Source organism: Parus major, chromosome 7 (assembly GCF_001522545.3).
Source record: "Parus major isolate Abel chromosome 7, Parus_major1.1, whole genome shotgun sequence".
In the NCBI taxonomy this organism is placed as follows: domain Eukaryota; kingdom Metazoa; phylum Chordata; class Aves; order Passeriformes; family Paridae; genus Parus; species Parus major.
In genome coordinates, this window is record NC_031776.1 from 16826086 (window position 1) to 16850619 (window position 24534).

General features: G+C 37.6%; 1 long non-coding RNA gene across 1 annotated transcript; it reads left to right on the forward strand.

The window, feature by feature from the left end:
- The first annotated feature begins 5533 nt into the window (after window positions 1–5533).
- Window positions 5534–23013, forward strand: LOC107207323. The gene is made up of 4 exons (XR_004498367.1): window positions 5534–5667; window positions 6031–6161; window positions 9229–9322; window positions 22872–23013. It is a non-coding gene; the product is annotated as an uncharacterized LOC107207323 (long non-coding RNA).
- Window positions 23014–24534: the final 1521 nt, after the last annotated feature.

Sequence of the window (24534 nt, forward strand, 5' to 3'; positions counted from 1 at the left end):
TTCACAACCAAATTACCTTCTGATGAAATTCAGTGAAAGCAAAACACTTAAACTTTAGACAAAAAGTTGACAGGCTTTATCCAGTTCTTTAGAATCCCAATAGAAAATAATTACAGCAGAAATTGCATAGATGTAGAAGAAAGCTGACGTAGCCCATGACATTTTGGTTCTATTTCCTGTCTCTAAAAGCTCAGATCTGCACATCTTTATATAAGCAATTAAAGGTATACTTTGACGTGCACGAAAAATATGGAAATGTACTCATAAGGTTCTCATAGGATGCTTTTTGATTTTTATAATCTGTTCAATGAGCATTGAATCATACTTGTAAGTATACTCCTCATTGAATTTTTTTCCTCCTAATTTCTGTAATTTCTGTAGGGATCACATGGAAGAGGAGGAAAATTTCTGCAACAAAATTTGAAGATACATTTTCTCTTTAAGAAAAATATAAAGAAGGAGCATATGGCTATCTTGGCAGCTGCAGCAGAAATTAGATTTCACAATGCTCTTAAAGTGTCCAGATCTGCAAGGTGACAAACCACACCGAGGTCTGACAAATCTCTCCTCTTCATGATCCTCATGACTATACAACAGTGTCTTCATTTGTGTTTATAGCCCTGTTATAAACAGTTATAAACAGTTATAACTGTTTTAGTGTCATTCATGTTTACTGCTGAAGTTTTGCCAAAGGATCCCCCTTCTACAGTCAGAAAAGCCCCTGGGATTCCTGAACAGTAACTAGACTTGCCTGAAGCTAGCATAAGCTCCATCTTTCTAGGCTGTTTCACAAAGGTGGGAATGAAAGCATCTCTGTGCAGCACCTGAAACTCCTCTGTCACCCAATGTAACTTGTTTCAGGAAGCCCTTGTGGTTTTGCCCAGAGACAGAGATTTTGGATATGAAGCTGTTACTTTAGTCACTGAGAGTGGATTTGGCATTTTATGTGCAGTTTATATGATCATAAAGTGTAAATCTCTTATCATAAGTATTTTTGTTTAAGTTAAGGAATGGATGTAATACATCTTATGAAAACACACCAGTGACTGCAAACAGTTTAAAATGGTCTTATGAATTACAAGAGTCTTCTCAGACATGGAAGACATTTTCAGCACATCTGTAAGTATTGCTCAGAATTTGTGTGGCCAAAGCCCAATTGGAATTGAAGCTGGCCAAACTGTGGGGGACAATAAAAATATTTTTTTCATATATATTAATGGCAAAATACAGTGTGGAAATAACATCATCCCATTACAGGATGAGATTGGTCACCTCACAAAAAGGGACCTGGCAGAGGTGTTTAATGCATTCTTTGTCTTCAACACAAATGACGGACCAAGGGGGCCTCAGTGTCCTGAGTGGAGGACCATGACTGCAAGAGTAATCAACTAACTCCCAGTAAACCCTGAAATTGTGCAGGATATGATGCCCCAGCTGGATCCTGATGTGGGCCTGATGTGATTCATCCAAGAATCCTCAAGGAGCTGGCTGATGTCATTGCAAAACTCCTCTCGATGATTTTTGAGTAATCTTGGGAATTTGGAAAGGTCCCAGCTGACTGGAAGCTGGCAAACATTGTCTCAGTTTTCAAGAAGGGCAAGAAATAGGACCCTGGAAATTATAGGCCTGTTAGTGTCGCTTCAGTGCCTGGTAAAGTTATGGAGAAGATTATTCTGGGAGGTATTGAAAAACATCTGAAAGACAATGCAGTCACTGGTCACAGCCAGCAGAGCTTCATGACTGGAAGGTCTTGCTTATCAAACCCGATTTCCTTTTGACACAGTAACCCACCTAGCTGATCAAGGGAAGCCAGTTGATGTAATCTTCATGGATTTCAGTGAAGCTGTTGGTACTGTCTCTCACAGGATCATTCAGGACCAAATGTCCAGCCCACAGCTGGATAAACATGTCATTGTAGTGGGTGAGCATCTGGCTCCCAGTTTGGGCAGAAAAGGGTTATAGTGAATTGAGTGACATCAGGCTGTGTGTCCAGTCACTCACAGGATTCCACAGGGTTCCATCCTCAGCCCTGTGCTCCTCAACATCCTCACAAATGCCTTGGATGCAGGCTGGAAGTGATACTAAGCAAGTTCACAGATGATGCAAAACTGAGAGGAGCTGTTGACTTCATGAAGTCAGGAAGGGACTGCAGAGAGCCCTCACCAAATTAGAGGGCTGGGCAACACCAACCATATAAAGTTCAGCAAGGGAAAATGCCAGGTTCTGCACCTGGGATTGGGCAAGCCTGGATGTACGGACAGACCGGGGAATGAGGTGCTGGAGAGCAGTGCCACAGAGAGGGACCTGGGGGTCCTGGTCACTGGTGAGTTGAATGTGAGTCAGCAGCCCTGGCAGCCAGGAGGGCCAGCTGTGTCCTGGGGGGCAGCAGGCACAGCATCACAGCTGGGCAAGGGAGGGATTGGCTCGCTCTGCTCTGCTCTGGGGCAGCCTCACCTTGAATATTATGTGCAGTTTTGGCCACCACAATATAAGGCATTAAAACTATAGAGAAGTGTCCAAAGAAGCATGTAAAGATGGTGAAGAGCTTTGAGGAGAAGCTGTGTGAGGAGCAGCTGAGGTCACTTGGTCTTTCAGCCTCAGACTCAGGGGAGACCTCACTACAGTCATGACTTCTTGTGAGGGGATAAGGAGGGGCAGCACTGATCTCTTCTCTGTAGTGACAGGACCCAAGGGAATGGCATGAAGTGGTGTCAGGGGAGGTTTAGGTTGGATACCAGGGAAAGGTTCTTCACCCAAAGGGTGGCCAGGCACTGGAACAGGCTCCCCTGGGAAGTGGTCACAGAACCAAGCCTGACAGAGCTCAAGAAGTACTTGCATAGCATTCTCAGGCACATGATGTGACCCTTGGAAATGTCCTGTGCAAGGCCAAGGATTGGATTCAATGGTCCAGATTGGTTCTTTCTAACTTAGTGTAGTCTGTGATTCCGTGACTTTGTGAAATGTACCTCTGCTAGATACAGGACACCTCTAATGCATTCATTTATTAAATGCATGGATAGAACTAGTTCCTCCAACCAGGAAATTTATGGGATTAAACTGATGTGCTTTATAAGCCTAGTAAAGGATGGCGAAAGTTCCACTATTAGGCTGAGCAGAATGTTTTTTAGGGACTGAAATAAAATTCATGGTTGATTTTAGTCCAGTTCTCAGAAATGTGTTTTTACAAAACTACTGTCATAACTGGGGTGAGTAGTGAGAATTTCCCCTGTAGAAACAAAGAAAAAAATTATATAATGTGACTTCCTCCTGCTGTTGGAAATGACATCTCATGTACCAGGCAGATGCATATTGGATTTCTCTGTACAATTTAGGTAGAACCTTTTTAATCGAAATTCCTATGTTGGATTGACATTAGTTAAAATAATTCTAGTTTGCGTATGGACGGCCAGTATAAAAGGGTTTCCTAGGGTCAAAACAGATTGTCATATAATATATAACAATTGTTATAATAATATGACAATAATATATAATATGAACTGGCTGATATCCAGTTTCAAAACAGGGTAATGTCCCTTCAGATTTCTACATTTGGCTGCATTGTCAGTGAACTAAAATCTGAGTACTTCACACAGAATCTATGATAGAAAGACAAAAGAGGAACTTCAGTAAGACAAACTTGTCCTGTTTTGGCCCACCGTAGGGAGAGTGAGAAATCTTCAGTTTTATAAACTATCCTGGAACTTTCTGTTTACATTAGAAGCCAGGTTGTCTACTAATGTAAATAGGATGCAGACTCAACTGATATAACATAGTAAGAAGGTTGAATCCACTGAGAACCTGGCATTAGGTGTTTTTAAAAGTAGAAGACTGAGCAAATTTGATTGTCATTCTCTTCCCAAGTGAAAAGATTAGTGGTTTATTGGAGCATAACAGGTAAATTCAGGTTTGGTACAGAACAGACTGAGCAAAGAAGGAAGGAATCTGTTTAAAGATATTTCTGATAACCTTAGAAAGAATAAGATAATTCTTATAAGAATAAGTATAATTCTTATACTGCAAATTTAACTGCATTTAAAATCTGTGCCAGAAGCTGTGGAAGACCGTGCTGCAAAGCAAGTAGAATACATGATTTGGAGAGTTTTGACAAACAACTGATGTCTGCCTCTGATTTGGCAGAATGCAGATCTTTGTGAGCATAATGAACAGGCAGGGAGAACTTGCTTAAAAGGTGAGTGAGGGAATCAGAATATTCAAGCATAATGTGAAACTGGATGTTGTATAGAGTGAGTCAAACACTTTTTATGTCATGAAAAAATGGCACAAATCCTTTCTTCTATCCATTGATTAAAAAACCCCTATGAAGTACAATTCAGGAAACAGTGGAAAAGATTTGCCACATAGTCTACATGATAGTAGATCCAGTAAATATTTTGTTCTGGGAGTAGGTGTTGTCAATAAATAGGTGTAAATACTTTTAGGAAAGTCAGGACTAAGTAAAAGTGAGAACTGTTTTCAAACATTTGCACTTGCTGATGCAAATCTAACTCTAAAGGGAGATAGTTTTCTGTAACTAGTTCCAGATGTACTTGTAAAAGTTACAATGAAAAGGTAATTACGTTGTAAATAGCGGGAATGCTTTTCTTCATCAAAGTGAGAGTTTCTTTATTCCTGGACTCACTTAGCTGTAATAAGAAATACACACTGGGAAGAGCAATTCTAAACCCCTGTTACTGATTCTCTAAATTACTCCTTCCAGGACAATCAGTATTTGCTTCAGACAGATCCTCTTTCTGATGAATGGAAACTCTACACTGAATACATAGAACACATGATTGTAGATGGGCTGTTCAAAGCTATCAAGTGTTTTCTTCAGTATCTGAATGAAAACACTGAGGTAACATTTAAATCCAGTCCTTTATTTGAAGTGTAGCTTTTTCTTAATAGCAATGAAATATTTTTTAAAATTTCTTTGGACTTTAATGTCAATGGCAATTTCTGTGATATTATGGGAAGACTAATGAAAAACAGTTATGATACTGCATCATCTGTAGACAGATTGTTAAATACTTTGGAAAAGACCCTTTTCAGTTATTCTTATTTTTGCTACTTTTCCCTTTTTTTTTTTTTTTTTTCCAAGTGTCACAATTGACCTTTCCTCTAGGCACTTGCATGTAGGGTTTTTTTTCCCAGCTGACTCACCCTATCCAATGGCTTATGCCAAGAAGGCTAATACCTCAAGAGAGGCTGTGAGGACTTTTCCCATCTGTTCTCAGTGAGCTGTCATATTCTACTCTCCTTAACCTCTGCTTCTCTTGTTTTATGAATGTATCCAGTCATTTCCATCAGCTACCAGCACATATTTTTTAAATTATAATGGCTAACTTCTTTTTAACTTCTTCTGGTTCACTTGACCAATTGAGAGTGCCTTCTTAATACACACTGAAATCTGCAGCTGAACTCTCTTCAAAGCTGGTTCACAAATTTGCCTTCTACTTTCACTTGTGCATTGTGCATAGGCAGTCTTTGGCTTTACAGTGCCTGTTTTACTGAGCATTTGGTGTCAAATGACTTCTACATATTCCAGGCCAGGCATTTCTCAAGAACTGCTTGTTTCTTTGTGGTTATAGGTTGAATATTTGCTTTATTGGTTACTACTTCTCACCAGGACACCTGATATTGTGTCTGCTCCCAGATCTGCAAGTACAGGTGAGCTATGTATCTGGAATAATTTCCTTCTCTATAAGCTGTGAGGTTATGTCCTCAGCTGACAAAAGTGCTTTATGAATCACAGTGAAACAGTTTTGCTAGAAATTCAATGTAAATGCAAGTTTTTGTGCAAGAGTATTTTTGCCAGACTAGCAGGACGTGTAAAAGTCTTTGTGCAATTTCTTCCTTTTGCAGTTTTTTTTTAATATGTGATGGAAACAAATATCAATAAATAAATATATCAAAATATCACAGTTTACACAGGCAAAATTAGATTAAATATAAATTTGTTACACTGTAAAATAGTGAAAAGGAAACAAAGGACAAAGTTGGACACAATATTGCATTTTTTTTGATCTCTAGTGGAAAGTGACACTGATGGTCATAAGGATCTGAATCACAGTTCATCTCACTAGCAAGTGCTGTAAGTCAAATCAACATGTTGGAGGATGTGAGTAATAACAAGTGCACTGTTTCTTCTCTAGCTGATGATGGTAGGTACTTTGAATTTTTATTCATAGTGTGATGCATGAAACATATAATACTTGAGAAACATGAATCCAAGCAGTCATTTCCTATTAAGTTGTTTCAGGAAGCAGACAGGAAACCTGCTGCTAACTGACAAGTTATAATTGTCATTGCCATCAGTGCAATATCTTGGGTCTTGGCATGTGACTTAGCTTTAAGCATGTCTTTTCTTTCTCGAATTTAATCTTTGCTTCTACTACTTCTTCATTTTTGGATGTTAATTTAGCATTATATAGATCAGAGGGATACCCTGGAAGAAATAAGTCAAGTAGCTGTGAGGAAAAGGGACTTGGTCACTATGTTCTGGAACAACACTTTAACAAAGAGTGATAGTCTATGGACTGATGATAAAATTGGATGTATGAAGCAGTTCCTGCGCAGTGGACAATTTCTTAGTAAAGGGAAGCTAGAATTTTATTAAAATTTTGAGGGTCCAAAATGTTCATGAGACTTTCCATATTCTAAAGAACAGGTATTTCCATCCTTGCAGAGGTTCCTTTGCTTCCATTTTCTGTGCCTATTAATGAAATATAAATAATTCTACTATATTTGTGGTCTTGTCTAAAATCTCTTGTTCGTATTTTTTTTTCTTTTTCTTTGGGACTAATATCCAATAATCCTGAAATGCAGTAAAAAATGTTGTATTTGCTTCCCTCTAACTCTTGGGGCTAAGAGCAAGCTTAGGGATACAGAGGAAACGCATGGCTCAAATAGATGAAAATTCTTGGTCAGGGGGTTCAGCACAGCATGTGAGATACAGTGGACTTAATCCACTACATGATTTACAGCAGAACCTTGGTTTTGGTGCTCTCTTATATTCCAGATCACTGCATGAAACATGGGGAAATCCACGGCTGCATTTTAAGATATACAAGTTTTATATAAAATCTGTTGAAAGGTTGATTCTGTCTACTGCCCTGCTGGAACAAAAATAATTTTTGAAGCATGAGCATTTCTGGTTAAATGGAAATTCTTTTTCTAGATGATCTGAGCTAAAAAACTCACAAGTAGCATATGATTTTGATTTTGCAAACCAATACTGAAAATGTCTCAATTTACCTTTGTACCCAAATTTAAAGGTTTTTCTGTGCATAACCTGAGGCGGGTTAAATCCCTTTACTGTAAAACTCTACAATCTTAACCTTGCAGGATTAGGAAACCCCTTTTTTTGTGCAGGAAGGTCAGGTAATTAGCGGCTTAATCACTTTGGAGGTGTGCAAACTATCAGTGTCCTGAGTGCACTAAAAATGTCCTTGGTGGCTCCTCCCCACACCCAGGGGACTCCACAGAAGCTCATCCCTGTGGCCTCACTTTCTCTGTGGTACAGGGTGTTCCTGGCTTGCAGGCTCCCGTCAGCCCTGCCCCCTGGGAGGGTCCCCTGGCCCTGGACCTGTGCTCCAGGTGTGCTCTCCTGGATGGACCCCAGTGGCTGGCTCTTACTTGCCTTACCTCTGTCTCTCTTACCACTCTTGGCTATACTTGCTGGTGGAACCCAGCACCTGTTTCACTGCTGGCTGTGTCTGGGGCTATTGATGAACCCAGTTACCAACACCTGGCACTGCTGCCATGCTTAAGGGCCTCTGGGACTGGGCCCTTGGTTGATGAGGGTGCTGTCTGCTGGGTTAACTTTCTGCTCCTGGCTCACATTCCCTTGGGAAGCAGCCAGCCCTTGCTGCTCCATGATGAGTACGTGCCTGTTTGCACATAGAGGTAAAGAAATGGTGCATGTGAATTGGAGGTAACCTCTTGAAAATTTGAACCGTGCTCTTTAATGTAACTTTAATTAGAGAAGTGTTGGCAGACCAAAAAATTGAAGCAGTAAAAATAGCACCACTATAATGTTTGATTTTTTCAGCGGGTAGAACACTTCTTTCTTTATGAATCAGAGTTTTGCTATCAACCTGATTTTTCCGAGTGACTAAATGTGGTTCTGTAGTTATTTTTTCCCTAGCATCATTTGCAGGAAATGTAAAAACTTACACCGCATATGAAAACGGGGAATCTTTCCCAATAATTTCTTTACTATTCATTTCTAATCTGCCATGCATCTTAATGCAGCTGAAAAATAAACTTCACCTGCATGGAAATATCCATTTTAAAGTATAATTTATACACAGGTATTTCATTGTCAGATTGTCAATATTTATACATCGTCAGAGGATTGCTAGTGTTTATTAAACTTCTAACCACTTTCTTCAAATAGTGATAGGAAACCTTTCTGAGCAGTATGACTTGCAGGGAGGAAATGAGCTTCAGCTGTGTCACTGGATTGTGGAATTAAGCTGAATGAGATTCAGAGTAAACACGGATGTTTGCAAAAGCCCCATGTAACTTTTTTGAAACAACATCAAAGAAGAAAAAACATTTATATTTGTGTATCTTTGCCTTTAAATTACTGTGTCTAATGACACTGTTGTGAATGAGTCCATGTTTATATTCAACTAGACTTGTAGCTGGCCTTTTTGTCAGCAACAGGTATAGCTTGTAGAGCAGATGAGCCTTTGGGATGTCTAACAGGGATGTAAGGAATATGGCTTTATTTTTATGGACCAGACTGGGTTCAAGCACACCCTTATTAAGAGCTAAGCAGGTTAAGCAAATTACTTGACGTGTTTGGGGCTTACCAATACATTCAGTTGTCACTATTTTTGTGCCTTTTTTATGGGTGGATCAAAATAATGTATTTATCAAACTATTTTATCATGAGTTGCATCACTGAGGCATTTTTTGTGTTGTTGAGGGTTATTTCAAAATGTAATATACATAAACATGTTCTAACTAGAAAATGTAGGATGTTGTAAAGAAATTTTAATCTTTCCCATAAACTGCATTTATCAAGTTACTCTGTGTAAAGAGTCCATTTTTATCAATGCATAAGAACAATAGGGAAGGACTAACACAAACTCAACTGATATTTTTCAAAAAAAAGGGAAAAAGCAGGGAAAGTTGGGGAGAATGAAAGTATGTGTGTTTGTGTGGGGGGGTTATTGACTCTGCAAACTCACAAACAATATCTTCTTGTTACGTGGTTAGGAATTACCTGAAACGTGGAAGAATCTTAGAAAGATTGACTTCAATGCGAAGCATGAAGTGGTACCTCTACAGTCCAAAGTGTGTGCTTTTGGAGGTGAGATCAGTTCTGTGCTCTGAACCAAATGATTTTTCATTTCTTGTTCTGACAACAAGCTGGTGGCAGGCTTCACTGAACTGAGAAATTGTAAACTCTTAGAAAAGGCTGTCTAAAGATAACAATTCAATGTTTCTACGTAATGTATTCTGAATGAATCTGATAATTTAAAGCCCACTCCACCAGAATGGGAGTGATGCTTGTGTCCTCTTTATCTTCAATTATGTCTAATCTGTTTCTAATTTAAACATGATAATGCTGTTGTCAGATCAAATATAGATTTTAAATGTTTTATTCTTGTCCACTGGGAATGTTTTAAATTTATGTAGGCAGTACTGACTGACTCTAATAAAGTTTTAGGTAAATTTAAAGGAAATAAGAGTGCTTAAAGGCTCATAGAGACTGACCATATTTAATGAATAGTAGCAAAAGAAAATTTAGGAACAGTCTCCATGAATTACCTGCTTAACTTCTAAGGAACCCTAATTCAATAAGTAAGTTGTATATTTCAGGTGAAACAGCATGGCTTTAGAAATATTTTTAAAACAAAAGTGCCCTTTAAGCTTGTTACTCAAGTTTTTTCCAGGATATAGGTAAGTTAAGAATAACCATGATTTTATGAACTGTTACGATATATCTGTCATTGTCAATATCTTGGAGTACCAATCAGAATTTACAGTCAAAATAAAAATTGCATCAACATTACTTATCAAGGTGTATTCTCAAGTCTTACACGTTGTGACAACAAAAAATGTAACAAAAAGAGCTTTCCCAGCTGGGCATATATTTTGGAGAAAGTGTGGCTAATCTGAGTACACTGCATTTTGAATGTCCGTTCTCATGATCTCTGCATTGAGGAATATTCACAAGTCTCAAATAAAACAGCTGATAAATAATTTAAAAGAGGATTTTTTTCTCTTCCATGATCAAAAACTAATTGAAGAATCCACCTGTATTCTTTGAAAATTCAGTTGATGAAACATTGAAATGATTCTAAAATATATTCTGATTGCAGACTGATTATGAACTCTGGTCTCAGGTTGGAAGTCATTTATTTATTTGTGCATTCTCCTCCATTTGACTTGTCAATGGAGTGTTGTTTGGGCATGTGGGGCTCAGTAACTGCCAAACTGATAAGAATAAGGAGAGAGATAGTGACATGTGTGATGTGGTTCCCTTTTTTTTTTCCTTATTTTGGGTTTTTATGGGGTTTGGGGTTGGTACAGAACAATCGTTCAGTTTTGTGTCATCTGTGAACTTGCTGAGGCTGCACTCAATCTCCCTGTCTGTGCCATTGATAAAGATATTAAAAACCACCAGTCTCAAGAGAGAGCCCTGAGGGACAGTGCTCGTCACCAGCCTCCACATGAATGTAGGGCCACTGACCATAACCCTCTGTGCCCATTCAGCCCATTCTGTATCCACCAAGTAGCCCTCCCTTCACTTCCATGTCCATTTCCAATTTGGAGATAAGGATGTTCTGTGAGATTGTGTTATGGGCTTTACAGAAGGTTGGGTGGAGAACATCATTTTGTCTTCCCTCATAGAAGACCACCATATTGGTCAGGCACAGTTTGTCATTAGTGAAGCTGTGCTGACTGTCTCAGACCATCAACTCGTCTTGTACATGTTGTTTTATTGTAATTTTCACCTTGCTTAGGCATGCAAGAGCTGTAATGGAAACATATAGAAGAAAACTCTTTATAAAAAGAATCTCAATTTGCCGCATCATTCTTGTGATTTCCAAAAAAACATCCTAAGTCCTGCTTGAAGAAGGCTTTACTACCACTTGTTTAGCGTTAACCTGCTTAGCTCTTAACAAGCAATGCTAAGAGAAAGTGTCAAATTATTCTGAATGACTTTACACTTTCATATGGATAACAGCAATGTTGAAAAAGAAAAATAAATACCATAAGGATACCAGTTGCTAGTAATCCAGGAGCCTGACTCCTTAGCTGTCAGACATTTCTTCTGAATTCAGAGGGAATTGGTCATGGCCTGCCACTGCAGAACAGAACCCAGGTCTATTGTGTTACTTTGTGATATGTCTAGATAGAAAAGAACTGTAATAGCTTGGATTGGGTCCAGAGTTCCCAAGAGCTGGGGTATGTCAAGCTACATGGCTATGCTGCTGCAACTTTTTTCACATAAAGTGCCCCCAGATTTCATAAAGTTTAGCTAGAAATTTTCTGCTGAATGGTAGCTTAACATTTATGTACAGATTTGACTCTGTTTATTAACATTCTGCTGTAAACTTACTTTTATCCTTTTGTTTATGCAAAAGATCCATGCATTTGTGTGCCTAATGAGGATCCAATCATGAACAAAAAAACTTGAGAACAGGAGTTGTTTGTTCAAATTTGTGCATAGATAACTTTTCAGCCTAATCTGAGTGCTTTTGAATGACCAACTTAGGATATGAAATTATACATATACACTTGGAGAACAAAGGTGGTGTTTAGCATTTTATTTAGAATAAAACAGCATAAAATTATATTAATTTGCATTATGGCTACACATATCTCTTTTTGTGTTGCTGCCTTATATCTGTCATCCAGTGCTAAATACACAAATTGGTTTGCTCCTTTATTTATCTGGAAGAAGCTCATTTGACTGGTTTACTCAGCAATGGTCTCATTCGTTGCACTGTTTAGCAGCAAAGTGGATACCTAAGTGTGACATACTGAGTATAACAATTGGCTATGTGGATAGGAATGAACAAAAAAATATTCAAAAGAGGAATAACTTTCTCAAATTTTCCCTTAATATCTTGTGTAATTCAAGTAGGCCCTAGATGTTCATTTCCTTAGGGCTAAATGCAGCTATTGACCTCTAATTAAACAAATGAACAAGGGAAAAGCTCACTTTGGACCCCCCAACACAAAATTGTCTCAAACAAGTTACTAAATGTTTATAATTTTCTTTAAATGTCCTCCTCTTATCCCCTACTGTATTTGAAATAGTCTCACTTGTCTGCCATTTCTGTTGCTAGACTGGAGAGCAAGCTGTCCAGATGAGAGGTTATCTGCTTTGCCTTGCTTTTATATTAATTTGCAGGCTTCATGATTTTAGAAGTGTGTGTGTGAGACTACAGGTATATGTCTAAATCCATATATGCATACACATTTGTCTATAGTGGCAGAATTGACGAGTCCAGCAATTTTCTGTGAAGTGTTGACAGTGAGCAGACCTCAGCAGAGAAAAAAATCCTATCATCAGTACATTGCAGAGGCCAGGCACTCACAGTCCCCTATTAGCTTTATGCATTACTGACCTCCACAGGCATTTCAGGGGAAGACACAGCAGGGAGAGACGAAGGTCAGTACAGAAAGTGTTACTGCTTTTGCAGGCAAGCGTTGTGTATTTAATTGTTGTCTTACACCACTTTCACATCTAAAGCTTGGCTGTTGTTTCTGGTAAAAGTATTGGTCAGTATAAACTTTTTACTTATTTCAATCTAAGGGTCAGTGATAAAGAGCACTGTCAAGTTCCACTGGTCCATGTCACACTTTGCTTCAAAACCCAAGTGAAGCTGTGGTTCTGTCAAAGTTCTCTGGGTGCCACTGCATCCAGATCAAGACACAGTTGTGTGCATTATTCTTCCTCATTGCTTCACGCCAAGCTTGTCTGTGTATATGAAACCCAGATCTGAAGATGTGATGAAATGTGAGTAGAACCCCTTCCTGTCCCATTCCAATAGCTGGATTTAATATGTTTATTTCCTTTTTCCATTGAATTTATTAATAGTTACGCAAAGTGATGTGATGCACATTAAAACACGTGTGTTTATGTTTTGAATAGAAAAAAGCTTTTCCTTATCTATTACCACCTCTAAAGGTAAAGTGAAGGGAGTCAGTATTTCCTTAGCATCAAGATTCAGACTACAGGAACTACAGGAAATCCTTGAAGCAGAGCGGAATATTTGAATTTGAATAGGTATCCAGAGAAATTTTTAATGTGTAAAAGTCTTTTATTATCTGAAAATGTAAATCTATTGACAAGTTAATTGAAAAAAAATAGAACAGGGTTCTAGAATCTTAGTGATTTTCCTGACGCTTCTTTAGCATCAAATACACTGCTTTCTAAATTTTAATATTTTTTGTATGTTAAGAATGACTGGGCTCCACCAGGTGTAGAATCCAGTTTACCATGACAATGGGTACTGGGAAGCAATTCTATTTGGTCTCAGGCTGTAGCATTGACCAGAGGCACCTTTTTATACAATGGAACTCTGAAGACATGGCCTGACTGTTGAAGGATTCCCACAAGTTGTAAATGCATTATTGGAACTGTAGCTCCTTTACACTAGTACTGATTGAGAGCATAAAAATCTTGGTGGGGGAGCACACAGACAAATCTTTAAATTTTCAGGGCAGAATTGCTGGTTTTTATTGGACAAAATGATGAAATCAAGTTAATGGTCTGACTCCATGCTCTTCAACTTTTATTTCAAAGAAATGAATACAATCCGTGCCTGTATGATTGCATGAACCTAGTTAAGCAAGCTTTAGATGAGTTCTTAGTTGTTTATAGCACTAAAGCTACAGAACCATGGCTTATCAGCAAGAAAGTAATACAGACATAAGCTGTGATTAAAAAAAAAAAAAGGAAAAAAGTATTCAGTTTTCCAGGGGCATGCTACTGTCATGTGTTGCTACAAGTATATGGCTCAATTCCCAGGCTCAGTTCTTAAATGGTCAGAATCAGGAAACACCACAGAGTTATGGGGATATATCACATGCAAAACAGGTTCTGGGTATGCCTCATGTTCAGCACATATATTCAGAATGAGTATTTGAGAAAGGAACTTTGAAATAATGCTGTTTGGGTTTTTGCTCAAGTTTTCTGAACCTATGAACTCTGCTCAAGTGGTCTAAGAACAATTTTAAATTATTTTATCTGTATACTGAGCAATATTACAAACTGAAATCTTAGAGTTCTGACTTAGTTTAATTCACTTGCATGAAAAAGCACTAGTAGTTCATTACCATAACCCTCCTTTGGATGGAAATGCATTAGTGGTGTCTGCACGAATAAGCTAGGAAGAGTAGTGAGAAGAAAAAGCCTCGCACAGTACCATGTGAACCTACAGTGTCTGCCTCAATTTGTACCTTTTCAGTATCTGACAGTGAATGATAACATTATTGCAATGGTATTTACTGGCACTGCTGGAGTATGGGGTCTGTCATTTTTTTTCTATTCTGAATTGTTGTGCATGGCTTTAAAAAGTGCCCAAGGCTGAAATGTGTTTCAGAGGTCGTCAAGGAGGAAAAAAAGTGGTTTTTTCACTACTTTTTTTATGAAATTCAGCAAATCAATTTGAAGTTGGAGGAGTTCCAAACCTAAATGCACATTATTATGGATTCAGATGGATAAGATGGTTCCTGGTGGGGATAAGTTTGTCATGGTGTCTTTCAGGAAATTATACAACTGTCTTTCGTTTTCTTATATATTTCTTTAGCCTAAAGAAAGGTTTCAAAATGGCCATTTAATAATCCCCTAGAAGAATAACCTTTGCAGCAGTCCTATTTTATAACATAAGAACTATGAAAACCTGGCCTTGGATGGATTATAACAGAATCCTGTCTATTGACTTATATTTTATGATTAAGTCACTAATCTGGCATCCAGCTTTACTTGTATTTGTTCAGAATGACAGGAGTCCCTTTCAGTGGTCATCACAGATTTCTCTTTTCATCAGCTTTTCCTCAGAGGTAATTGCAGCTGTACACAAGCCATTCAGTCTCCAAAAGAGGACAAAATTTATTTTAATGTCCATGAGAGCACAGTTACCTCAGAGATGAAGTTATTGTTGTGGAAGAATAGGAAAAGCTCCTTCTGCTCTGATGAAACAGAGTGCCTGACAAGATTAGGAAGCAAAAGATCTTCCTGATTTTTAAAATTTATTTATTTTTACATGAGCAAAACATTGTTCTGTTTTTTTAAATATAAGTTGATTTAAGCTTGAACCCATTTTACAGAAGCCAAATTGTTTGTAAAGCTTATTTCTAAATACATTCTATTTGTTTTAGTATCTTGTACCATAATGATTTTGCCACTGCAATGGAATTGCAGTCAGTGTAAATGAGACTGTTTCAGGTAACTTGTTTTTGTAAATGAGAATTTTTGATACTCATGATTGTCCTTGAAATTTTGAATTCAATGAATCATTAGTCCCAAAGCAAAAACATATGTTTCTGCATGTTAGGTAGACTTTTTTTTACATTCTAGTCCGCTGATTTACATGTGGAAGATACTTGTGATTATATACCATCTTTGAGTGTCTCTTAGAGCTGTTTGCACAGTGGAGTAATTTCTCAGGGGTAAATTCTCACTTCATACCAGTGTAGAGCACCCAGACAGTGAGTTATTTAGAGTATCTGTAATGCAGCCTTGTATACTGAATACATATTCCAGGTGATATTTTCTGGAGGAATTCAAGAGAGAACTTTTTAGATTTATTTTTTCCATTAATATTAATTACATTAAAAGATCCAGTTTTATTTGGAGTCCTTGCTTATAGTATAGCAGGTAAATAATGTATACTTTTCTTTTAGTTTCCCTAAGTATCAAGCATTTATCTTAATTGAAATTTGTTGAGCTTGTTGAGACAAATTTACCCAGTACATTTTATGACTGTGAGATATACCTGCTTATATCAGGTTTAAAACTCAGTTTTTCTTTTTTCCCTACTTGCACTCCTCTCATCAATTAATGCTACTGAAAAGACATTGAGAAAGAAGGGAACTGATTCCTAGTTGTGAATATTAATACTTTTGAAATGTGTTTTAACTTTGAAAACAGGCAAAAAAACCCAAACCATTAAGTTAAAGATTCCTTCCCTATAACAAACAGAGTTCTAGCACAACGGATGAAAATCCTCTCAAATTACTTTTCAGCATCAGTAGGTTTTAAATGTTGAAACTTATATTGTTGCATTTATATACCATACATATTCATAAATATTCACCTGCTGATGAGGTGGAAACCATGGGCATTGCTTAGAATGTAGTAGGAGCTGTTTGTTTATTTTTTAAAATTTTATAGACAAGTATTAAAGATTGGATGAAAACCCCATGGAAACAAATAAATGATGAGCACATGGTGATGGAGCTCAGAAGATTTGCAAATGTGATCATTTCCCTAATGAACAGTGTTTCGCTACTTGAAATAATCTCTCGTGTTCTGAGTACTCTGCATTATGTAGGAGCCTGTAGCTTGTTAAATTCCCTTCATTAGAGGGTTTTTGAACTAAAGGATTAAAAAAATTGGGGAAACAAGTATTACAGGATTGAACTCCCAAATCTCAAAGTACTTCTGAAAATATCCCTCTGAGTTTGTTTTTTCTTCCATAACCAGCAAATTACCCAGCTGGCTTTCGCATAAGATTCAGAAGTCAAATTCCAAGATGCAGTCACTACCCTGCTTGCTTCTTTACTGCTTCTGTCATTTTGTTCACAAAGGTCTGCTGTGTAAGAAATGAAGACCTTTCAAAGCACTGCAACATGGGATATGCACTTCTCAATCAAGGATTAAGCATCTGAAAAGAGCTGAAGTTTAAGAAATTAAAACTTCTCGTAATTCAGAACCCAGCAATTATGGGCACAATAGTTGTTGTGCTCTGGATTTGCAGAATTTTGGATAACTTTATTCCTGAAATGTTTGTGCCTTATTTCTAAGGCAAAATTTGTCAGGTGAATAACACATAGAGGACTTTTTCATTGTTCAACTGCACAGAGAACTGTGAGATAAACACATATGCGTAGGTGTAGCTAATGCAGTAGGAGAAATGGCAGTAGAAAGAGATGGATGCACACAATGGTGAATGTAAACATCCTATGTGTGGCTTATAAAAATTAAATACCATCTGGACACATAATAATCCAGAATCTGTTAGATGTCTCTCTATTCATACCCTACTTTAAAAACTGAACTATGAAATAAACCCCCAACGTTTTGGGAATATGAATGATCAGGAGGTGAAGGAACTTAGAAGAAACAAGTGTAGAAGGTAACAATTCTCATTCTTCCCGTCTTAAAAATTTCTGCATGTATTTGGGACTTAAAGGAACTTTAATACACCATTGATCAGTTCTCCAAATGTTGCAAAGCCATCAATGAAAATTTCACTTTGGTTTGGGGCAGAAGGATGAGGTCACCGAGTTTTTAAATAGTTTGTACAATATGGGGTTAACCTCAAAGTGGAATTGAAGAATGTCTCAGTAGCTGGGGTGCTTTCTAAACGCTGGTGAGACAATGGGTGAGATCTCTTGGGAGGGAAAACTGAATGGGAGCCAATCATATGCTTCTGTTTGACTCTTGGAGTCTTTGTAACTCTTGGAGTACCAACTGTTTGAACAAAAACTGCCTACTGAATTTTACACAAACTATTTTTGGTTTCCATGGAAAAAGCTTTCCTACTGTATATCTTGATATCTCCTAATCTTTCTAAATATAAGAAATATATTTACTTGCCCCTATATGAGCTTCTGTGAATAGGAAAGTGCTACTAGCTCTATTGTACACCTGAGAACTTGAAAATTCTGTGATTTTTTTAAATGACACTTTCAGAACTTGTGTGAAAGCAAATCTCCTAAATCCTGGCCAGAGCTCTTAATGCTGGTCTAGCCCTTCTTGGAAACAAACACTCAATTTCTAGTTACAAGTCTGCTGTCACCAATGCAATGAGTTAATTTAGAATCCTGTTTATAACTTAGTATATTATCAAGACAATGTAATGTTCAAGGAACTTCTCAGAAATTGGCAGACCAAAAGTATTTTGCATAAATGAGTTGGAAAATATCGTGATTAAAATAATGTGAATCCATCTGGAGAAAAGATGTCCTTACTGGTGAATCATTTATCAACAAAGTAATTTTGTTGTGTTCATACTTCAGATGTGCACGTAACAGATCGAAGCAACTGTTCCTTATTTTGAAGGGTGACCAGATGTGTCTATGTGCTCAAATGTTTAACTTGTATTTCAGCAAAACAAGAATTGTTCTGGTGCACAGAGCTGTTTTGCAGATTAGAACTTCAGGCTTATGATGCTTTAAAAATACTAATGACAGTGACCTTAAAACAATGGAAGTACTTTTATTTTGACAACATCTTTCCTCTGATGATGTCAAACACCTGTTTAGAAAGTAAGATAATATAGAAAGATTGCAGTATAGAAAACAGAAGAATGAGTTGGCGCTTTTGGACTCCATTTTGTTCTGCTTTGGTTTCATTTCTTTCAATAACAACTAATATTTCTAACAAGCCTACTATAGTAGTTCTAAAAATAGTTCTAAAAAGAGCTGTTACCAGAAGGATTCTATGATCCCTTTGGAAGATGGGAGTCCCACTTCTTCATGATTCCCACTTCCTCTCTGCAGTTGTTTTACTGAAGATAATTTCTGAGTGTAACCATTCAGAGCAGGGAAACTTTTCATCCTAGATTGTTGTGTTCTTTAGTCACTGTTTTTAGCCAAATGTAGGCTTCTTCAACATCTATCAACAGATTAAAGTACTTAAGTTATTGACAGTGTTACTTAAAATTTGGTGACAATAAGAACAGTGTAAACAGTGGTTATATGTACTCTACAGTGCCCTGTGTTTTGCGAAGAACATGTCAGATTATTGAGCAGTGTATTTCCTTGCCTGATGTTCTGCTGAATTGAAAGATATGAAGCAAATAATTCTACAGACCTTAGGCTCCCTGTTCAGACCACATTATTTGTTATATCTAAAAGGAGAAGCTCAGTGGATCCTGAGGTCACAGCCAATTAGACAGCACTGAGGAGAACTCAAGGGAAAATGGGTATCTTTGTTGTCCATTCTGTTAGCCCAGAACCATTTGCTAATTGTACAAAGCATGGATATTGTCTGTATTCTTTTCTGTCTCCCCTTGATGCTCACTGAAGTGTAATTTTATGTAAAGATGATGGAAAGATTGTTGTTGAACCTGAATTAGAAATCTCTGAATGTAAAGGTTTATGTTTCTAATTAAAAGTATCCTCACACACTGGAAATGAAATAATGTAGTAGATCTGAGGAGCCAGCCTAACCAAAGCCACCTAGGCTTAGGAGCCAGAACAAGTGTGTACTGAGCTTTGGACAGAATTGCCTGACATGCAGCCTAGGCTCCTGAGAGGAGCAGGAAGTTTGGATAATCAAAAATAATTAGTCAAAATTCCATCCCCCCCCCCCCCGCAAAGCCCCAAACAAATGAAATAAATCTGAAAGACATTAACATTTTCTGTGGGAAAATGATGCTTTGGGTAAATTTCCTGTCAAGTAAAGGAAATTAAACCATATCTTTTCAATCAAAAATAGCAGCTGCTTTTGACTGAGTCATTACTGTAGTGTGGCATCAGGCAGAGGTCCCAGTAACTAAGTAGCTCCACAGTTCATGCTGGTGATTCCCTTGGGCCTGTACTGGAAACTGCAATTAGTTATTTTTATTTCCCATTTCTCCCCAGTGAAACTTCAGTCTCTGCTGGGCTGTGTATCCCATGACACACCATGTTGTCTTCCTGTAGTTCAGCCACTGCTGCCAATAATGGGATGCAAGGCAGTCACACAGCAACGTGCCATGTGAAATATGGGCTGCCTGGGGAATGCTTCTTCTGATCCTCCATTCCTCTGAGCCATGGAGCATCAGAACTTAGAACTGTGCAGACGGATGCAGAGATTAATATTGACTTGAAAATTGGAGATTAATAGTAATTGAAAAGTTGAAATATTTTGTCTTTTTGGACAACTATTTAAAAAAAGTTTTGTTCTGAAACAAGTTTTTTATTACAACTATTAATTTTGCTTCAGAAAAAACAGTATTGGACTGTTCTATGCCATGGAGATTTCATATTTGATCTGCTCAAATTAGGGATAGAGAAGGAAAGAAAAATTAATAAAAAGACAACCATTTTTCCTTGAGAAAAAGAAAATTGTATTCTCTGGGAGACCCTAGTTTCCCTTTAGCACCTGCTAGTGTCCTTTCTTCTCTGTTCTCTTGTCTTGCTAGTGCACTCAAGTGCCTGATCTACAGGCTAGTTTAAGAGTTTTCAAGAGAAAACCAAGAAAAGTTTCACCTCATTTTCCTCCTGAACTTTCATTCCTGCCTCAGCAAATTCAGTCACTTACTCACAGCACTCATGCTTCTGACTGAACCCAAGGAACAAAGTGAGCAGGAGAAAGACATATAGGTTAGATTTTACTTTTTTCACAGAGATTTTAATTTTTTTCTGCAGTAAGTAACTAATTTGATGTTTTCAGTAATATTCAGGTTGCCTGAGAATAATAAAGTCTTATCCATATGCAACTGCAGGTCAGTCAGCTATAGTGTCATCTTGCCTGTGCTGCTCAACTAGTGATTTTGACCTTGGTATGAATGGATCATTCGCTCAAGTGACGAGAGTTAATTTAGCCTTCATAATAGCCCAGAGCTCAACCTTTTCAGAGCTGCAATTGTTTCAGTGATGCCAAATTATATGCAATCACTGAGTAATATGAAGAGCAAGCCACTGCTGTGTCTTTGGATGTAGCCCACCAAAATCATTCTCTTCAAGCTGGTAGGAAACAGCTTCATTCAGTGCTGCACATTGCAGAGTGTATGAGCTGTGTTACTGCATAAACAGTATACTGGGAGAAAATGAAGTTTGGTGATTTTTACCCTGTATTTTGTTCTATAGCTCTTATCTCCTTTGAGGGAACTCTATGGGTTCCATTCAAGGTAAACCACCATTAAATCCTCTCTCTTGGATTCACAAGCTTTTATATCCTATTGTTAGAGCTCGGGGAGAAAGGCACAATTGAAGACAAGCATAAAAAATGAGTTATTTTCATCTGTCTCTGCAAATTCACATAAGGTGTGAAGTAGAGCTTTTTAGTCAAAGGAGACTGGGTGAAAAGAGCAGAACACCAAAGGTTTTATTCATAACAAACCTGTGTTCTGAGCAGGCAGATCACAGTGTGTTTTACAGGACTGAGGTCTTTCACAGTGTAACTTGTGTAGCTCAGAGCCTGGGGTTAGGATAGAGGTTGTTCTGTCCTCCAGGGTGCTGAGCTGTAGTCACCTGGCCTGCCCAGGTTCCAGGTCTGTGTGTTTTACATTTTGCCAGGAAACAGGTTTAGCAAGAAGATCTTCACAAGCACTATGACAAAGCCTATGATGTTATTCACACTTAGTAATGATTTTCATATAAATTGCTTCCTTAAGATGTTAGAGGAAATAGTATTTACATTAGGTAGAATAACGGTGAATTTAGAAGCAGCTCTGCAACTTTTTTGCGGAAAAAATAATTGAAGCTGCAACAGCATGTGAAAACAAACTACAAAATCAGTTAAAACAATTGATATGATAAATATTGAGACTGTACTGAGGATGTTGAAATCTTCAAGGATGTAGGAGAATGGCTGGAAATCATCTGAAAGTATGCAATCACTAGTAGGTATGCAAACCTATTATGCACAAAATGTATAAAATATATAAAAATGGTAATTTTAAGCAAAGACATAAGTCTTATGGTGTAAGTCCAATCTGTGAAACCTTAGTGGTTTATAAAATTTAAATTGCAAAATCTAGTGATCTCTAGAAAAAATTACACTACTTTCCACTGAATCCATCTACTAAGGATGTGTGTGTTTTAAAATCTTGTTTTTTTCATCAGTGCAAACATTCCTGTTGCAAAGGTGGGATTCTGCATGAATTAGCTTTTTAAAATCAGTGCCTTAATACATTTGGTAGGCTGAGTCAAAAAGATTTGTCTTGCAACCATTTAAAAAACATATATGTGCTTACTGTTAATTCATAGCAAGTGTAATCAGGACTGTTCTGGGGTCCCCATCCCCTTCCCTCCCACTACCCCCCCAAAAAAAAAAAAATTCCAAAAATATTTTATTGTTTTTGTTCAGAAGAATCACTTTTTAAATGAAGATGTCCAGATGCCTTGGAATAAATCTAATTCATAGTGGCTGCCAGTGGCTTCCAGGGCCATGAAGACAGGCACTCTGGGCCACCTCCTCAGAGTCACCATTCCCATCAGGATGGGGCAATACATAGCAGTCTGATAAAGGAAGCTGTCCAGGGATCCTGCTTTTCATGTTCCTCTGACACAAAGAAGTCATCATGATCAAGGCAATCAGGCCCCAAAGAGTTGTTTCTCTCCCCTCCCCAGCCTCTGCATTTCCTGTAGTAAACATGTGGTGTATTGTGACTGGTTTGGAAGCAGAGCTTTAAAGTCTACATGTGATACTTGAAATCTCCAGTAGCTTTATCATGTGTGCAGTTACAGACTGGCATTCCAAGTGCAGTATCAGACTAGTATTTATCTGTTCTGAAATTAAGTTCTAGGAACCAGCAGAAAAGTGTATTTTTGTTATTAAGGAGTAAAATTAAAATTGTAAGAAAACAACACCATTATTAGTTTGCAAAAGTTATTTGCTTTGATTAAAAGCACCAATAAATGTGTCTTGGTTCTATAACTGCTCCATTTAGCACTTGACATATAATAGGTTTTTTTTCCCCACAGTGTAATATCTCCATTGAAATATAATTATTTTGCAGATTGCTCAACTGAATGCCCTTATAAACATGCTGTTAGGGGAACTCACCCCTGGTGATCATCAGAACATCATGACAATATGCACAATTGATGTACATGCGAGGGATGTTGTAGCCACGCTTATAGCACAGAAGGTAATTTGTTGCAGAGCAATTACACTAATGCATTTTTAAAAGCATAAAATAAAGAATAATTTCATTTGTTGAAAAGATATTCTGGTAGCTTATGTATGGCAATGACAGAATATTTTGATTAAATCCATTTTTGTCCTTTTATATTTTTGCTTTAGAGTTAGATAATTACATTTACCAGTTAAATAATTCACATTTAAAATATATATAGATATTTTGTCCAAATATTTTAAAACTTCTGTTAAAAATGTATGCTGTAATGTGACAGCAGTTTTCTCATTAATTTGCCTCCCATTACTGATCTTTTCACAACTAATATAAATCTCACACTTATTGGAGGTAGCTAGAAAGTTTAATATATACAAAATATAAGACAGCAGTTGCATTATGTTTCCAGATAGCTTTTGGGTTTTTTCTATAAATAGGTTTTATTTCCCTATCAGCTTCTGAGGTGGAGTCTGTACTGCTAACCCTTTCCATGCTTGACTTCGGCACTATTGGTGCCTATTTATAGTAATTTGCTACTCCATGTCCAGACTGTGAGCACTCAGACAGGAAAGAGGTGGTGAGAGGCACCATGAAGGTCTGCTGCCTTATGCATGGTTAGGCAGGTGAGAGAGAGCTGTTCTGTCTTCCATTCCTCCTGCCTGCAACCAGCTGGGCTCCAAAGGGGGCACAGAGCCCCCAAATTTGAATAAGCAGCTTCATTTCTGAGTCAGACACCTAGAGCTTTTCTGTTTATTCATAAGGAGTAACAAAGGAGAAGATTAAAACTGTGTAGGTATGAAGTGTGTGTGTGTAATGCATGTCTATTCACCCATCCTCTATAGCCTGTCATCTTTCTATGCATCTGTTGCATTTTAACATTTACTCACTGTAAAATCCACCTTTTGGCAACACATAGCTGCCAAGATCAAGGATTGTGCTGTTTCTCTGCATTTCCAAACACCCTCCCATCCTCACAATGGTAAGTAGTTCATTATTTTCTTTTATTATAGGTAATAATTTTGCTGCAGACCAGACACAGTATTTAGGTCTCTCAGAAATCCAGTCTTTACGTAAATTCCCTAAATAAATAAGTAGTTCAAGGTGAAGACCACAGTGAACTTGCAAAAGTAAAAATTGTTTTACTTGAAAGAATGAAATGGAAAAAAATCACAGTAAATTATTTTAGTTTGCCATGAAACCTTGTCCAGGACAAAATTGTCTCTTACCCTTTTTAACTGGTATTCCATAAAACTGAGGAAAAAAAAACAAAACCAAAAGCAACACGGAAAAAAAAAAAAATCCCTCAACACTCTTAGAGTTGCTGAACAAAATCCATTCTACTGAGCATAATCACTTTGTTGTGGTGTGATGCATAATAGCAGTTGCATCGAAAATTTGCAGCAATTTAAAATATTCTTTTCACTGAAATTGTTTATCCACATTGCCAAAGCCTTTAAGGAAGTACTGATGTTTTTCATATTGTCAGGAGCAGCTGTTTCTATCTGCTGTGGCTGTCTAACCGCTAACTAGGCAGATGGCACACAGT